Raw genomic sequence first — 17847 nt, forward strand, 5'->3', positions numbered from 1 at the left:
AATGCCTTAGAGGCATGAAAAACTATTTCTCTGTATTTTAGGTTAAAAAATAAATAAATGAAAATATTTTTATTTAGGTAATTCTCCATTCCTTACAGACTTACAGTGGCTACTAAGAATTCCTTTGGACAATTGAATCAGTGCAATTTTAAGAATTGTAGATTAAGGTGTACATCAACTCATCCTTGAACTAGATAAAATAATTAACTGATTAAATGAAATGGTTAGCTGGGATCTGTGAATGATGCAACCCTCATTTAGATATGTGTGTATAAAATACATCTTTTATGCTTCAGGAGACTTGATCTGTGGCTGTTCTTACAGACCCTGAAACTCAGAAGAAGTAAAGTAAGCATCTGAAAGTTCTCACTTCAGAGGTTGTTTGAAAGAGAATTTCACACAGAACTGTAGCACAGATATGAACCAAAGTCTATTTCTGTCAAGACTTAATTGAGGAAATGTAATTTTCTTTCCTAACTGTATTGCTGTTGATAATTTAAATTAATTCTGTCTGGTCTGTCTAATTTAGCCATGAAAAACCTGGATCTTGGAGCTGTGCACAAGAATGTAGCAGATTTTTAAAAACAGCTTTTCTGAATAGAAAGACAGTAACTTATGGTGGCCTAACAATAGATATTTTTTGGTTGTTGTTTTGATATAAAGCACTTAAGTTCTTCTACCTCAATCCACTGACATTCTCATTTTAAGAGAAAGAAATGCATTTTTGCAAATGGTACCATCAACAGACTTTGGGAAAATTGAGTTTGGAGGAAAAAAAATTGAATTAATTTTGTTTCTCTAAGCACTTTCCCATGTTTCAGATTTTGTACTGATAGATTGATGATATGATTTGCTTTAAAACCAGGTGGCCTCTTAGTTTCCATCTGTTGTGTCTATTGCTCTGTCTCTAGTGAGAAGCATTGCAGAGCTGTGCAGGCATCTGCACCCCAGAGAGAAACTCTGCGCCATCAGAAATGCTCCAGGAGAGAGAATCGACTTTCACTGTCTCTTAAGTGTATCAGAAACTCAAACCCTGGATCTTGTTTATGTTCACCCAAACTGAACACAGTGAATTTCTGTTAGCTGGGTGTAAGCAGCTTTTTAACAAAACCAGAACCGAGCGACACTTCCAGAAGAGACAAAAAAAAAGCCACCACGGCACTTTCTGGTCTCTCTGGATGCTGGAGGTGGCACTGCTTTAGCAAGAAGGCTTTCCTAAAAGTACGAGTTTTCTGTGGATAAAAGCCATTTGAGCAAAAATCTGCCGTCATGTTTCAGGGTCTGTCAAACACCGAATTATTTTGAAGCACGTCAGTGGAGTCTGCTGGAAAAAGTGACTTGTTTGAACCGAAATGTCTTGGGCAGCAGGTTCCCCAGAGCTCAGGTGTAGGTGTAGGTGATGCAATGAGCCGAGAGAGAGGGGACAGAGCAGCAACACGCCGCGAGGGCCGCAGGCGTTTCCTCGGAAATGTTGGGGAGCTGTGCCCTGTGTGCCGCGGGCAGCTCCGCACAGCTGCAGCACACCTGGAGGATTGGGAAACTGCGGCCCGGCCCGGGGACAGCGGGCCAAGGCACAGCCCTGTCCCGAAGGACAAACCTCGGGTCCCGGCCTCAGGCCCGGGGCTGAGCTTCCCTTCCTGGCGGCTGCTCCGTGCTCAGGCCGCTTCGGCTCCTCTGCCTTACAGGAGCCGTTAAAAACGGGGGGAAAAGGCATTTTAAAGTAATACTTTAACTAGCAACCGCGGGCAGATGGTTAGAGTGGCAGAGGTGCTGTGGCTGGCACGGCGTGTTTGATTTGTGAGCTGCTCGGGGCTCGCTGGCCTTAGCCCTGTGCTGTGCGAGCGCTGGGAGTTTCCAGGCGTACAGCAAACATCTCCGCGCAAATCTGACCCAACTGACAACAGCTGACAAAACAGGAGCAATTGCCGTGGTCCCCAGCCCCAGTGCCCACAGGGACCATCGCTGAGCCCCGCTCATTCAGTTTGTGTTTATTGCCAAGTTCGTGTTCACTTGGGAAACAAAAACCTGTTGAAGTTCAAGTTCAAATTCAATTTATGTGGAGTACGCAAATCTTAATTTGCGGATCGCGGACTTTCTCTCCCAAAGCTGGACAGACTTTGGAGCCAAACCCGTTGGGGCCGTGCAGGAACTGGGCTGTGGCGCACTCCAGGCCCGGGGCCGCGATACGCCGGGGCCGGAGCCGCGGCGGGGTCCCGCTCCGGGGGCGAGCGGCTCCCGGGGTGCGGCGGGAGCGGCTCCCGGGCCCGGGGAGCCGGGGCGGGGAGAGGCGCGGGGCCGCGCTGTGTGCCGGGGGTCCCGGGGGTGCCGGGGGTGCCGGGGGTGCCGGGGGTGCCGGCGGCTCCGCAGCCCCGGGCCCGCTCCAGGTGCGGGGCCGCAGGTGGCTCGGAGCGCGCACGCGCCGCCCCCGCGCGCTCCCGGCCCGGCCTGCGTGGCAGCGGCGGCGCGTGCGCGGGAGCGCGGGGCGGGCGGCCCGGGAGCGCGCAGGAGAAGTTCCGTGCGGGACGCGGCGCCGCTCGCTCGGTCCTGCGGGGCTCCCGCCGCCCCCGAACCGCCCGAGCCTCCGCCTCCGCCGCAGGTGAGTACGGGCCGAGCCGAGCCGAGCCGAGCCGAGCCGAGCCGGGCCGGGCCGGGCCGGGCCGGGGCTGTGCCCGCCCGCCGCCGCCGGGAGCCCGGGCTGGGCCGCGGGACCGGGCGAGGGGCGGCGGGGGATCGAGCGGCCGCGTTCCGGCCCGTTACAGGGAGGGGGCCGTGAGGGGGCCGTGAGGGAGCCGTGAGGGGGCCGTGGGGAGCCGTGAGGGAGCCGTGAGGGGGCCGTGAGGGGGCCGTGAGGGAGCCGTGAGGGGGCCGTGAGGGGGCCGGGAGGGAGCCGTGAGGGAGCCGTGAGGGAGCCGTGAGGGAGCCGTGAGGGAGCCGTGAGGGAGCCGTGAGGGAGCCGTGAGGGGGCCGTGAGGGAGCCGTGAGGGGCCGTGAGGGAGCCGTGAGGGGGCCGTGAGGGAGCCCTGAGGGGGCCCTGAGGGGGCCGTGAGGGAGCCGTGAGGGAGCCGTGAGGGGCCGTGAGGGAAACGTGAGGGGGCCGTGAGGGAACGGTGAGGGGGCCGTGAGGGGCCGTGAGGGGCTCCGGGGGCCGTGAGGGAAACGTGAGGGGGCCGTGAGGGGGCCGTGAGGGGCCGTGAGGGGCCGTGAGGGGCCGTGAGGGAGCCGTGAGGGAGCCGTGAGGGGGCCGTGAGGGGGCCGTGAGGGGGCCGTGAGGGAGCCGTGAGGGAGCGGGCCCCGGGCCCACACGTGCCCGGGCGGGTCAGCCCCGCTGCCGCCGGACGGGCCGAGCGGCGGCCTGGCGGCTTGGGCGAACTCGGGGCTGCCGTACGAACACGGGCCTTTGCGCGCTCCGGCGTCGCTCGCAGGGTTTAGGGAGGTTTGGGGGTTTGTATTTTAGCGGCTGTGCCCCGAGCACACGCACCCGGAGGAGAGGGGTTCCCGGTTCCCGGCCCCCAGAGGCCGGGCTGGGCTCGGTTGTCTCCCCGCTGCGGCTCCGGTGGGCGCAGGGAAGCCCCGGGACCCTCCCCGGGACCATTGCCGGCCGTCCCCTGCTCCCCTGAGCTGGGAGCCCCAGTGCCGAGCGTTACACACGGCTTTGGAAAGAGCACATGGTGGAGCAGAACTACCAAATACCATCTTTTCCTCCCTGCGAGGTGTGATTCGTGCTTGGTGGGGATGACGGTGGATTTCGGAGCCCATCTGTTTGCCTGCCTGTTCGCGCACATGGGATATCTCTGCCGGTGGTGATTGCCTATGGCATTATTGCAGGAGAAGTAGTTTGATAGGAAATATTGTAGCAATTAGAAGTCCGGTGATGCAAGTTCCTGACACATTGTGACTGTCTTGCTGTCAGTTCTGCGTCTCCTTTAAAAGTTCATTTTTTTTGTGAATCACTGTAAGCAACCGTTTAACTTCTGCAACATTTCTACGGCTTTTGCATTTGAGACGTGTCTTGACGTTGAGTCAAACTCTTTCCACTGTTATTTTTTTCCTGTAGACATTCTTTGTGACAGTCATATTCTGTTAAGCAACAACAGAAAAAAAGAAGGAACTGTTTTTAGATAAGACTGTTGCTGCCTGTTTCCTCTGGCTCTGAGTCTTAGAGACCTAAAAAAAATGGAAGCTGTGAGAAACTTTTATAATGATGGAAAAAGAGCATCTTGTGTGAGAAGTGAGATTCTAGATGGAGTGTGAGTGACTGCTGTCACCGCAAAGGGATTGTCAGAGCACAACCAAACTTTTGCTTTCTCAACACCTGTGATGTATAAAATGTTTCTGCTAGTTTCGTTTTCCCCTCCTTCCTCTGGAATTCTGTTTCTTGACGAATAGGTATTTTGTGAGAGAGGGTGGATGCATAATTGGAATGTGAGTTTTTATATACCTTTTCAAATTCTTCACTGTTCATTTTGTTGGGAAAAAAACCAGATGAAGATGAATAACTCGAATCCCAAGCCCATATTGGGTTTTTCTGCAGTACTTGCCCTCCGTGATCCTGCCTGAAAAGTTTTATGTCAGTCTATAACACTGAAATATACATTGAAAATACTAAGCCTACGCTGGCTTTTCCTCATTTCTTGGCAGTTATCGAGGCTGTACTGGAGAAAATAGTGAGAGATTCTGAGGCCTCTCCTGCAGCGTGCTTTTGGGCTTTATTCACACTTACCTGTTGGTGTGAAGGGCTCTTGCAATGGCTTGAAAGAGTTTTTGTGCATCTTGCATGAGCTGTTGTTTACTCGGAGTAAAATGAGTATTTTTGTTTGAATGGGGGTAGGAGGCAGAAATGCCCGTGTGGGTTTTTCTCCTGCTCTGCTTCTGCTCTCTTAGCTCTAAAATGGGGGTGGTTACCAACGAGTCCCCTTCCTGAACACCTGCAGCTTTCTAGATGTGTAAAGGATTAATTAGTGGATGGATTTTAGCATCTTTTCTTCTTTCATGTGGTGCGAAATGTATTTGACCTCAAGGCTATGAAAAATGTATAACAACCACCGAGCTGGCAGCACCCTTCAGCAGCCAAAAGCTGGGGCAGGTGGGAGAAATCAAATGTATTCACTTGGAATTGAAAGCGAGAAAACGGACTGTGGCTGGAGGAGCTGAGGAAGTACTCGCAGGAAGATTTCAAAAATGAAATGACAAAAGTGGGAATCTGAGACTTGTAGGACATTTATTTGTCCTAAATGAAAGCTTAAATGGGTCCTTAGGGAAAATGAATTTAACAGCACAACTCGTGCTTCAGTTTTTGTCATTTGAACTTGCTTTTCTTGGAGGCTCTTGTTGCAAAAGAGGTTGTTCGTGGTGATCCTCAGCAGAGAACAATAAGTACACAGAACCTCGTTTTAGAAGCCGGGCTCACCTTCACCACTGAACAAACCTGTTTCTAATTGCAGCTTCCACGGTTTTACTGCAGCTCAGCACTTGTGTAGACAGAGAGTGGTCGTGGTTTGAGCACAGAATTCTGGTTGGGGAAGTCGTGAATGGCCATTGTGCCCATGGCACACACTCCTGCATTTGTCTTGGAAACTCACTGAACCAGTCTGTTTTACCCTTCCTGGGCAGATGGTGACTAATCCAATGTCCACCTCCCCAGGTGCCTGACTGGGTTGTTTGCAGGAAATTACGTGGGACGTGTCGTTGTAGCCAATATAAACACGAGATGCAGGAAAAAGTCTTGTAATATCGAAGGCAAAAACGAAATAGTCATGCAGCTGAAATATAATTTACGATGGCCTTGATTGCACGTGTCACTGAAGGTGCTGAAAATGCAGCAGGAGAGCAGTGAGCTGGGCAGAGTGGCCTTTCCCAGTAGGAAACGGCCTCGAGGTTTAAAGGTTGTCTAAAATGGCAACGTGAACACTGTCCTGTTAAAGGCAGAGGCCTTGGAAATTGGGTTTTTTTCTTGTTTCCTATCGCTGTTCAGCTGTGTTTATTGTACCCCCCTTTTGTACAGCTCTCAGCACAAGCACATGCCGGTACTCAGCTGCTTCCCACCGGCACTCAGGGAGCTCTCCTGGAGATAAGAGCAGTTTATCTAAAGCTGCTGAAAACAGCGGGGAGGATTCGGTGTGGCAGCACCGGGCAGTCCCGAGAGGCTGAGCTCACCTCACACAGCCGCTGCTCCCAGGTCCTGTGGGCTTTGGTGTCCGCCCAAGGGGCCAAAAGGAGTTGGGGTGAGGAAAAGCTGAATGCTTGGCTCTTTGTGGCTGCTGGAAGGTGCTTTCCCGAGCTGTGTCCTCGCCTTTTCCCATGGTGGGATCGGTGCACTGAGGGACTGGGATGTGTGCCCTGGGAACAGGCTGGAGCCTGGGGCTCTTCCCCCTGTGAATTCTCTCTTTCACTGCAGAGCTGTCCCTAAAGTTAAATGGAGGAAAATGTAGTATCTAGGAGGTGAAAGAAGAGTTCAAAGTGTTCAAACCAAAAGCTGATGTTGGCCCAGTCAATGTTTTTCTTTTCAAAGAAAAAAAACCCAGAAGCCAAAACATTTGCATGTAAAATCTAGATTTAGGTCTAACTTAAAAGTCATAGTATTTTTGGATTTGCTGCGGTGTGTCTGAATTCCAAAGAAAATTAAACTGCATGAAATAGTTCAGACATTTTTTGTCCCAGGTTTTGGGGGTGGTGAGGTGTGTGATTCTAAAGCTGGGCTGGGACCTGCTGTCTGGAGTTGGCTAAAATGTAGGGAACTGAGGTTCTGAGTGTGTGACCAAGTGGCACTTCTAGGGCCTGGAGCTGAAGTTTTGTTTAAAACCAGAAAAGCACCAGGATTTATTTTCAACAGTGGTTCGAATGCAGAAGCCTGTGAAGCTGTTAGTCTTTTTACAGGTAGATAACTATTTTTCTCTCTTGGCATATTTTTATATGCACCTTGAATTGAATCAGGATTACTTCAAGTTCTAACCTGTGCTAAGTATTTAAACATCTGGACTCGCTGTAAGTGCCAGTGCTCTCCAGACAGAAGAAATCTCTTGGATTTTTTTTTAACATTTTAAAATATTTCAGCAAAAAGCTGTATTTTCTATTTTATTAAAACAGTAGATGGAGGTTCCAGTGTTAAGTCTTGATACATGGCATGATAAAATTGCAAATAATTTTATAGTGTCAATACAATGAAAGAAATTAAATTTCTAAATGATTTACTTCAGCTTGGTGCTACTTTAAGTGTCTGCTCTCAGGGATTCCAGGCAGTGAGCAGCTGTCTGTCGCAGATGGGAGAGGAAAAAAACCCCTTAGCTTCTTCCTTCTAAAAAGGTTTCCATATAAACCCTGTAGTAATGTAATACAACCTTTTAGTCAAATTTGAGTTTCCTGTTACACGTTTAAGTGAACCGACGGCAGACTCATATCCATTTGAAACCAAGTGCTGCAAGTGAATGTGACCCTGGGAATTTTGTACTCCAAAGCATTCTTGAAACCTCACAGATGCTTGTTGAGCAGTCAGATGTATTATTTATTGCATCTTAAAAAAAAAAAAAAAAAAAAAGACCTTGCAGGTAGTTCATGACTTCTGTAGTCTGCTGTGTTTTGGTGAGATCAGGGGGTGTTGTTGGTCCTGTGCTTGTCCTGTGTTTCACCCAAGAAAATCGGGTAGTTTAGAAACTGTCAGCAAATCCACATTTTTCATGGAGTCCAGGTGTAACTAAGCCTGAAAAAGGGTAGGTTTAAGGTTGAGTGTTTTCTGCTGCAATCTTGAGATGGCAGAAATGGAAGTTTTGCACAGAACTGCATGGCATTATACATTGGATGTGCTAGTTTGTTCTATGAGCTAGTTCACCATGGCAATTATAAACTTATTAAAATAGTTACGACATGTCAGATCACAAAGTGCAGAAGGTGGTAAGATCATTCTTTTTAAATGACAAAGTTGTTGTTGCTGTTGGCATCCAGCTGTCTCCTTTATGGGGATTTCCTTGCTATCTTTCTTTTTTTAACCCCTCTGGACTATTTACAGGCATTTGACAGTTCTTAGGCACTTCTTAAAGTTTGGTGCTTATTTGTTTTGAGTGACTTTGGTCTCCAGTTCTGGACTCCAACCTTTGAATTGTGCTTCACACGATGAATCAAAGTAGGTGCCAGCCCATCCCCTGCCCTTGGACAGACCTCAGGCACCAGTCTGGACACATCAGTGCCTTTGATTTAGGAAGGCAATTAATTTTGTTGTTTTATTGACTGGTTTGGGTTGTAGTCTGAAGCAGTTCTCTCTGTGAAGCCGTTGGGTGGTGCAGTGGTCCCTGCTCCCCTCAGCTCCCTGGGGCTGCACCTCTGGGTGGGTTCATCTCATCCAAGGTGTAAGAGGCTTTTTTCTGAATCCGGCAGATGGATGGATGGATTGTTCGTATGCCATCAGTTGGAAATGGTGCTGAAATGTTGATTTCCCAAGTGTGGAGATGCTGCTCCAGAAGCCCCTTTTGGAGGTGAGCCCTCCTGGCAGGCAGGGACCCTCCTGGTGCCTGTCACTGGTGGCAGGACGTGTGTGTGTGTGAACTCAACCCTCTCCCAGACCAGCCAGGCTGCAGGAGCCAAGGCTGATAAACCTGAGTGTGCCAGTGCGGGAGAAAAGGGCAGAGATTCCCCTCTGGGCAGGGAGATAACATTCTGCACTGCACAGCTCTTTCCAAAATGAGTGTCTGTCAGTGTCCCCAGCAGCCAGGGCAGCAGTGCCAGCAGACCTGAGGGACCTTCCAGGGGAGGCTGCAGTGTCTTGTTCCAGTGCCTCCTCCCACCTTTCAGCCCAGACACCCTTGGGTGTTTGATGTGGTGGGACTCCCCGGCACTGGTTGTGTTGTCCCTTTGGGGGAGGCTGTTGCCATCCTGCTCCTCCACGCAGCGTCTCCAAATGAATCACCATCTCCTCACACGTGGGTGGTATTACCGGGACCAAAACCCGCACTGATAAGGGCTGTGACCCTGTCCCAGCTCCGCCTGCTGACAGAGCAGGTGTTGCTCCACACCCTGGGCAGCATTTGCACGTCTTTCATTTCGTGGAGCTCAGTGACAGATCCTGTTCTCCGGTTACTTTTGTCGCGGTGTCTTTGGGACTTGCTGCGAGGTGAGAGTATCCACCAGCCTGTTAGAAGCTCACGGAGGGGAGTTTTCAGTCCCTGCTGACAGAAAACCCACGTGCTGGGTAGTTGGGACTGCTGCCCCTGGAGCTGGGGTGCTGGGGTGGCCCAGCCTGAGCTCTTTCACCCCTGTTTGGTGGTGCTCACTGCCCAAATCCCTGCTGCCTCCTGCCTCCACTGGTCCAGGATAATGTAAGTTCCATTTTTCCCTCTTTCCTTAGAGCCAACTGTCCCCTTTGACTTGGGAGAGTAACTTTTTTCTAAACTTGGTGATTTTTAAACTGTGGAGTTGGAGAGGAAAATCGCTGCAGATGGTGCAATAATTGGGGAATGCTGACCTACAGGATGGATGACAGCTTCAAAGTACATTCACTACAGTCCTTTCAGGAATTCCAGTTGAAGTGTCTTGTCCTGTTCTTAACCTTGTGGACACTTGTTGCTGCCATCCTGGAAAGGAGTGGGTTTTCTCCTTGCTGGAACATTTTGTTTGTGCACAGGAACACTCTGAATGTGAAGGCTCTCTTGGAGGGTTTGTAGTGGGCTCTGGTTCTGGGGGCAAATCTGTCATTGCAGTGAGGACACAGGGGGAGAAGCTGTAGGTATTTTAAGGTTTCTTTATCCAGGAGTAGAGTATCAAACATGAACACAAAAATTCCTTTTTCATGGGGATTCTGCTTCATTCTTTGTACTGCTGGTGTTCCATTAGCTCTTCTGTCTGAGTTGTAAAAAAAATCAGAGTCTCAAAAAACTGTGACCGAACTCCCCGAGGAACATTTGCAAGGTTTTAAAAACACACGACTGTATTTTAAGGAAGCAAGTCAGTCACAACGCAGTGTCTGTGTGCCACCCTTGGCTCAAGTGGGAATCCCAGGGAGTGACTCTCAGCTGTCACTGCACCAAGAAGCAGTGCTGCCTTTTGTGGAGTCTGTATATACTGAACTCAGGGCCATGGAGTAAATATTCTCGCTGTGTGTTCATAATCATTCTACTTAGAGTAAGCGCTTCTTGGGTGGGTATTACAAACCTGTTAATCTTTATGGTATTTATAGGGTAATTTTTAACTCTCTTGAGCTCTTTACTTCCTTGTGGGTCAATTACTCAATTTATAACATTATGTCAGATGTAAGAACTTTGCCATCCAAGAGTAAACAGTGTTGGGGATGGTTCTCTACCTGTGTTTGCACTTGGTTCTTTGTGTATTAAGGTATGCAATAACTTATTCTGCGACTGACTTATTGGGATTTCTTTTAGTCCTCCTGGTTTGCACTCAGAAGTGACTGTAATGTCTTATTTTAGCTTTTCTGCTTCATCACTAATGCAGGAAGAGGGGCTGTTCTGCTTTTGCACTTGCTTTGCCACGTGGCTTCCAACTTCCCTGGTCAGGCGTAGCTGCACCTGGATTTTGCTGGACTTGAAAAATTTCTTTTGATGAGTAGTGGTGTGTTATTCACAGGTATTAATAAGGTGTCAGCACTGGGGAGGTTGGGAAAGAAATGCAGGAGGTGCAGGACTCTTGTTTCCATGAGTAAGCTCATGGGTTTTAGTAATCTGATACTTCTGAGTTTATGCTTCAACACTGAAGCTTATTAGAGCAAAAGAAAATTGTTACAGGGGGCAGAATACAGTGTGAAATGTGATTTGTCTCTTATACAGAACTTGCACATTTAGTTATAATTTTCTTGAAAGGTTAATTCCCAGCTTCTCTTCAGAACATTCTGTGCAGGCCTTTCTGTAGGGAAAAAAAAAAATTGGACCCAATTTAAATAGACAAGTCTTGTGAATCCTGAAAGAATTTGGGCATTTAGCCCAGGAAAGGGAGAGTTCTCTGCAAGAACTTCATTAACCCTGTCTGTCATCAAAATAAGTAATAAAAGTAGCTCTGCAAACATTATAAAGAACAGATCTTCTTTGTTTTACCCTGTGGCCTTGATCTGCAAGGTGCTGGGAATGAATTTGCTCTTTAGGGACAGCTGCCCGTGTGGGAAGGGAGATGGAGATGTGCTACATACCCGGACACAGAAGTGGGGATGTCACCTCAAGAGCTGCATTAACTTTTGGGAAACTTGTGCCATTGGTTCCACATCCTCAGGAACGTGCAGGGAAGGTGGCTTTTATTTACTAGCAGTATTGATAAGACAGTCTGACATGGCATAAGTTATTTTGGGGCAGAAAACACCAAAATATTTTTGTGAGCAGAGGAACATTAAATATTTTTACGTGGAGAAGAGTTTCTGCTTCCGTTTGGCTGTTGCTTGCAGGATCCAGATGCTGTGAAAGCTCTTCCTGGGATGCCAACATCTGGCTGCCTGCACGTTTTGGGTAGAGTTTTATGAGGTGGCTTTGAAGTTGCTGTTGGATTCGAATCACATGAATCTTTGGATTGGCTGGGCTGCACAATTCTCAGCATCATTTCCTTTTCCTTCTGATTATGGGAAATGTAAATACTTCAAGCTGTCGTTCCGATGTTTTGAAGTTGGGGGAACAGATATCTGTGTTTTCCTCCATTCCTTTTCCCTGGATTTGAGGCACAGATTGAGTCTTTCAAAGCCAGGAGCACGGCTGTAGAGAGAAGCTCATGAGCAGAGTTGGTTGCAGCAGGTTTTGTGGATTTTGAGCACTCTGAATGGGCTTGCTCTTGTACTTTGATCTGCATTTCTCAAACATTTCAGAAATTACAGCAGTATTTCAGAAGTATTTTTGTGAGTTTGCTTAATACTTCTTGAGTGCTTGGAAGTGTTCTAATTAAAAGATATTTATAAGTGCTAAGTGGTGGTGTTTCCAATCACATATGTACGTAAAGATTTATGGAAAACTTTAAGATTCAGAGTTTTATGTTAAACTTTCTGAGGATGGGCAGGGCTGAATGAATCCCACATTCAGGGTCTGGGGCTGTAGCAGCAGAGCTGATTCAAAATTTTTTTTTTTTTTTTGTACTTTAGATCTTAGTTCTGGTTTTGTCTTCCTGGCCTAAGATGGTGTGCTCACTTGTGCTGCTGTGTGGGATGGGTGGTTACTGAAGGTGTCTGATAGCAACCAGCTGTGGAAGCACTTTGGATTCTTTGTTGTGTCTGGTAGAAACTTATTTCAGGGGTCGGTTTAGATCGAGGGGTTTCACCACAACCTCAGAACAATCCGTCTGCCCAAGTGCTTGAGTTTGGCCCTCGGTGTTGACAAGGGTCCTTCAGCTGTCGCTGGAGGGTGGAGCTGTATTTCAGCTGTCATTGTCACCTGGCTGGGGCTGCGGTGGAATCATCCCCCTGTGGCAGGAGGCAGCCTGGAACGGAGGTGGCAGCGCTGGGACAGACAGCGTGTGCTCCGTGCCTCCCTGAGATGGGACTCATTTCACTTAGCATTTAATGATGTGAAAGTGTCTGGCAGTTTCTGTGAACATTTATGGTATGAATATATTTCCAGCCTATATTTAATCTTCCCTTCATCAGAAATGAATGAATTCCAAGAAGGATAACAGAAGTGTTCTTAAATAATTTGGCTTGGTGTTTGAAGGCTTTATTGCATTATAAATTAAAACGTGAGCGTGTTGTTGCATGCTTGGTAAGCAGTACAGTAAAATTCCAGGTAGATTTGGGATGTGTTTGTTTTTGACATGTTTCGTTAGCAGCGGTGGTGGCCACAGAGATCTGGCTCTAATGCTTCAAAGGGGATAAAAATGAATTTTCTGGAGGGCTCAAAATTGCAACTGTGAGAATATAACTGAAGGTTGGCTTGTTCCTTTTTCTGAAACACGCCTAAGGGAGAACTGGCTGAGGAGGAAACCAACCTGCTGTACCCTGGTCACAGGATCACCTCTCCTCAGAGGAAGGATTGTCCCTTTAAATGCTGCTGACTGCTGTCCTTCCTCAGTTTTGGATGGGAACGTGTGTTTGATGTTTACATCCTACAGGAACATCGCACATAAATATTTACTGTGGTGTTGTACTGGGAAATTGAGTGCTATCAAACAAGGGGAACGAATAGTCCAGTCAACATGGTGAAAAGGAACATTTACCTGAAAATATAAATCACCAAGTGCTCGTGGCTCTGATCCTGGAGCTCTTTGATAGGAGCCCTGTGAAACCGTCCCTTGGAATGGATGGATCTGCAGAGCATCTGAAATGTGTCCAGAAGACTTAGGCAATTATGGTTTTTGGTTTAAGACCAAATTCTGGGGAGCTGGTACTACAGCACAGTGAAAAACCAACCAAACAAAACCCAAGCCTTAACTCAGTTAAAACTTTTCAAAGTTGAAACCAAAAGTAGAGGTAAACTACCTGCCTACCTGGTGAGAGATGGGCACTTGAAATGTTCTCTCCAAAGTGTTGTATTAGCTCAAGTGGCTAATGCAATTCTCAAACACAGTGATCCAGCCAAGCACACTGTGCCTGACCGTGCTATTTTCAAGCCATTGTGCTAGTTTTCCCCCCAAACTAGGAGACAGAGTATTTGAAATTATAATCCTTGCTTAGAATGGGAATGTGGACCTGAGCGGGGTGTAGGTAGTGAATGGAAACAGAGTGGGATGTTTCATACACTTAATTATTGGCAGGAAGCATTAGTTTTATTGACATCCACAGAGAGGTGACTCTGCACAGCTTTAAATAGTTGTCTTAATGTCATTTTGCTTCTAGGTATGGAACAGTGAATTATGGTGTCTGTCACAGCATTTGTCTAATGAGTATCACTTGTTGACACGGTATGAAAAAGCTCCAGGGCTTTTCAGCCATTTCACTCAAACGTTCTCAGTTAGTGGCTTTGGGGTCTTTGAGGAGCCCATCCCTCCCTTACTGGCTGTTAAAATCTGGTTTGCACAAAGTCCTAACAGAAGCCCATCTGCACCTGCTCTCGGGGTAAATCCAACCCTCTGAAATGTGTCACTAAAGCACTGTTCTTCTCTTCAGCGGTCAGTTTGTTCCAGACACCCTCATCCTTTCCAGGGGTTATAAACTGCAGGTAGCTCACAGGGTTTGTGTCAATCTGTAGATGCAGCTTCATTGCAGTGCTAGGCCTGAAATCCAGAAACTCTTTCTGGGTGATTTACTGGACTCTGTGTGACAGCTTTTGTTTGAATTCCCTCAGTGCAGCCGGGGCTGTTGGTGAGAGAGCCCCAGTCCCTCCTGCAGGGCAGGGGTGCCCATGCCACCACCACCACCCTCCACAGGCAGGTTTTTACTGAATCACATTCTCTAACTCTGCCCTTGCAGTGCTCTCTCCTCAAGCATTCAGTGCTGTTCCTCATGTTGTTTCCTTTAACATTCATATTCATAGTTTTTTCAGTGTTGGCAGGTGTGTATTTCACATTAACATGAGGGGTTTTTTGGATGTTAGGCTGCTATTTGCTTATGGTAATTTCCAGTCATCATAAGGTGACTGTTGAGAGAGATGAGCAGAGAGGAAAAAAATTGTCAGGCATTTACAGTAAATACTCTCTGCTTTTGGAAACGCTGTCAGAAGTTTAATTGTTAGGTTCAAGTAAGTTTGTCATGTGCCAGACAGAATCAGTCTGCTGTAATGAACGGGTTACGCACTTCACCAGCAAAAAGGGAGAGTGAGAAACCAAGGGATGCTCAGGATTTCCTGTCACCTTGCACTGCAGAAGGAACAGGGTAGGCTTTTTAACCTAGCCTGTAATTAGGTTTTGCATGGAAGCATATATTACTGCGCTCGCTTTGCCAAAGCTCTTCAGTATGATGGATGAGATTTAAAGGTTGATCTGACTAAATTGCAATGAGAATACTAACGACAGAGATATTTCTGTTGTGAACTATTCCTACCAGGCATCACAGCCGTGACAGAAATGGTGTAAAGTAATGGACAATAAAAGTCACTGGGAAATAATACTCTCCTAGGACTGGGCTGCCTTCCCCAGAGCACACACCCTGAACCACAGCCATCATGTAATCATAAGCCCAGACCATCATTTCAATATATCAGTGATCTCGTAGAGTACCCTGGCAGATTTATTTTATGAGCAAGGAAGAGGAAGAATATCACTGGGCAGTAGAGAGGAAGACAGTGGTGCCGATGTGCTTGTGTTTATTCTGTAAAACAGTTTGCATTGCTGCAGCCTTCGGGGAGCAGCACAGTGGCTCCCAGGGCAGTGCATCCCTGGGGATATTGCAGCTGGCTGTGCCCTGCTGCATTTCAGGCCCTGACACCTCCCTGTGTGTGCTAAAAGATGGGCATTTGTGCAGTAGGTTAAGTCGTGTACTTGACTGGTTTTAATCAACTTGCGGATTTCAGGAACCACATTTGACTTCCCGTTTTGTTTTGGTTTGTTTTACCCAAGGTACCCAAAGAGAGCTGCTTGGCCCCCTGTGGAGGAGGATGAGGTGTACAGTATCTGAGGGGGAAAGCACGTTTGTCCGTGTCACAGAGCTGTGCTTTAACACTCAGTTTTATCTCTGTGTGTTGTTTTATCTCTGTGGTGGGCAGCAGCAGGGCTGGGCACACGCAGCAGCTGGTGTGTCTTGCAGGAAGGTGAAAAGTGCTGGTACAGAAAACGGTTGTAACACGGAACACAAGCTGCTGCTTTGCTGCCTGCTCAAGAGGTGCACGGGCCTGTCATGTTGATTATGCATCTGGGAGCAAATAATTTGGCCTGCAGTTGAGTTGGAGGCATCCCGAGACACATGGTGATACCCGATCAGACTGGTCACAGCTGCTCCAGCGAGGAGCACCCGGGGCACAGGGCGCTGTGACTGAATGCCAGGATGCTGATGAGGTTCTGCTCCTTAATGAGTGTCTCGTAACTAATGATCCTGCCCTTTGCTACCGAGTGCCCTGGGCTGTTCTGCCCTGAGAATCCCACCTGTCAGGTACCTGCAAGGGATCTGCGGTTTGATGGGGTTTTGTGCTCTGCTCTCTACTGATTAGGTGCAAGAGATGAGGTGTAAGGACACTCAGGTGGGATGGCAGCTGGGGATGTGGCAGGGGAGCTGGCTGCACAAGGGGGTTTCTGTTTTCCCTGTATTTGGAAAGACTCCAGGTTACCTGTGAGTGCCACTGCATGGAGCAATAACTGTGCAGCTAAAGCTGACAGTAGTGTGGGAGCAGGAGCTGTTCATCCCGTGGGGGCTGTGGTCATTTTTCCCACGAGTGGTAATGATGATCCTGTTCTTTTATTCACTTCCTGGAAAGACAGATGATGCTTCATGCAGTTTAAAGATGTTTTGATTTACAGTCATAGTCAAGACTCAGTGTGTAAGTGTGTGGTACTGCAGAACTTTGGAGGAAATTTGGAAGCAGGAATAAAAGAAGTGCAGAGCTAAGACAACATCAAGGTAAAATGGGCCAGTGTTAAGAGTGCAGCTTGTGCCTTGCTGGATGTAGTGCAGAGCCTGTTGTTGGCTGCCATGTGCAGATCCTCTGTGAAGGCCCTTCCTGGGGATTGCCCTTCCCTCTCCCTGCCCCTGCCAGAACCTGGAACAGCCGAGCTGCCAGCCTGGGGCAGGACACGCTGTCCTGAGGGCTCTGTCCTGAGGTGTCCGTGGGCTCCCTGCTCTCATGGCAGCTCTGCTGGCTCTCTTTTCACAGCTCTTCCTCTGATTCCAGCTGGAGCACTTCAAACAAGCCCCTGCTCGTGGCAGCTGAGCTCTCCTGGGCCATGAACTGCCTGCCCCTGGTGCTCCATCCGGGGACTGCTCCTGGCCCTGGTGCTCTGTCTGAGGATTGCTCCTGGCCCTGGTGCTCTGTCTGAGGATTGCTCCTGGCCCTGGTGCTCCATCTGGGGACTGCTCCTGGCCCTGGTGCTCCCTCACACCAGGGACTGCTCCTTGAGTTTCCCTGCGGCAGCTGGGGAGGGACAGTTCCCTTGGCAGTGCCCAGACTGGGCTGTGATCAGGTCTCTCAGGTTCCCGTGGCCAGAAGTAAATCCCTTCCCTGGTGTTGAGCGTTGGTCCTTTCTGGCAGGCCCCAGTGGAGGCCCAGTGTGGCCAGGGCTGTGGACACTGCAGTGGCACTGCCTGGATGTGTCTGTGCTGGGGCTGGGACACGTCTGGGTCCTGGGGAGCTCAGGGCTGAGCAGCCAAGTGCTGGAGCCAGGGTTTGCTCTGTGCGTGTGGATGTGGAAGAGAGAGGACACGTGGCTCTCCCTTCGAGTAAACAGCCTTTCTTCACATCTTGGATAATAAAATAATTAAGATAGTTCCAGCAGTATAACATGAGGTAGGAATTTCATAGGGCACTTTAAAGTCAATATTGAGACATAGTTTTATCTAAGTATTTTCATCTGGTTTACTAATAAACCTACAGATGTTTGAGACTGAAAAGATCCTAAAATCAAACTTCTTCATACTGGCAGTGATTCTTCTTCCCCCACTGGAGTTCCATGGTGCTGACTTTGAAAAACTGTTTTTATTGAGAGCAGCCCTCTCAATAGGTGAACAGAATATTCACCTGTTTAATGTGGCAGGAGCTGCAGCTCTTTTGTCCAGTGACTGTCAGAGTGAAAGTTCATTTGCTTGAGACACAAGAGGAGCCTCTCTCTGCTTTCCCCCTGTGCTGTGGTGGCTGGTGTTGGGCAAGATCTGCCAGAGCTAAGGGTTTATTTCACAGACAACTGTTCAAAGAATAGAGCACTGCTTGCTGCAGAAATTCTTCTGCGTCATATTTTCTCCCGCCCTCCCTCAAATATTTAAAATACCTTTGGATTTTAAATTAAGACTTAGTCATTGCCCAAGTGCCAGGCACACACTATTAATACACTAATGAGGTCAGGTTGTTTTCCTTCACTGAGTGAATA

General features: G+C 48.5%; 1 protein-coding gene and 1 long non-coding RNA gene across 2 annotated transcripts in view; both read left to right on the forward strand.

Moving 5' to 3' along the window:
* LOC136369861 (uncharacterized) overlaps positions 1-17847 on the forward strand; it is a 174069-nt gene that overhangs the window by 125882 nt on the left and 30340 nt on the right. The window lies entirely within an intron of this gene.
* Positions 2485-17847, forward strand: part of NEK6 (NIMA related kinase 6) — a 44488-nt gene continuing 29125 nt past the window's right edge. The window contains exon 1 of the mRNA XM_066332972.1: positions 2485-2596. The gene's annotated coding sequence lies outside the window, so the exon portion shown is untranslated. The remainder of the gene's footprint in view (positions 2597-17847) is intronic.

The sequence above is a fragment of the Sylvia atricapilla genome, chromosome 19 (genome assembly GCF_009819655.1).
Source record: "Sylvia atricapilla isolate bSylAtr1 chromosome 19, bSylAtr1.pri, whole genome shotgun sequence".
NCBI classification, from domain to species: domain Eukaryota; kingdom Metazoa; phylum Chordata; class Aves; order Passeriformes; family Sylviidae; genus Sylvia; species Sylvia atricapilla.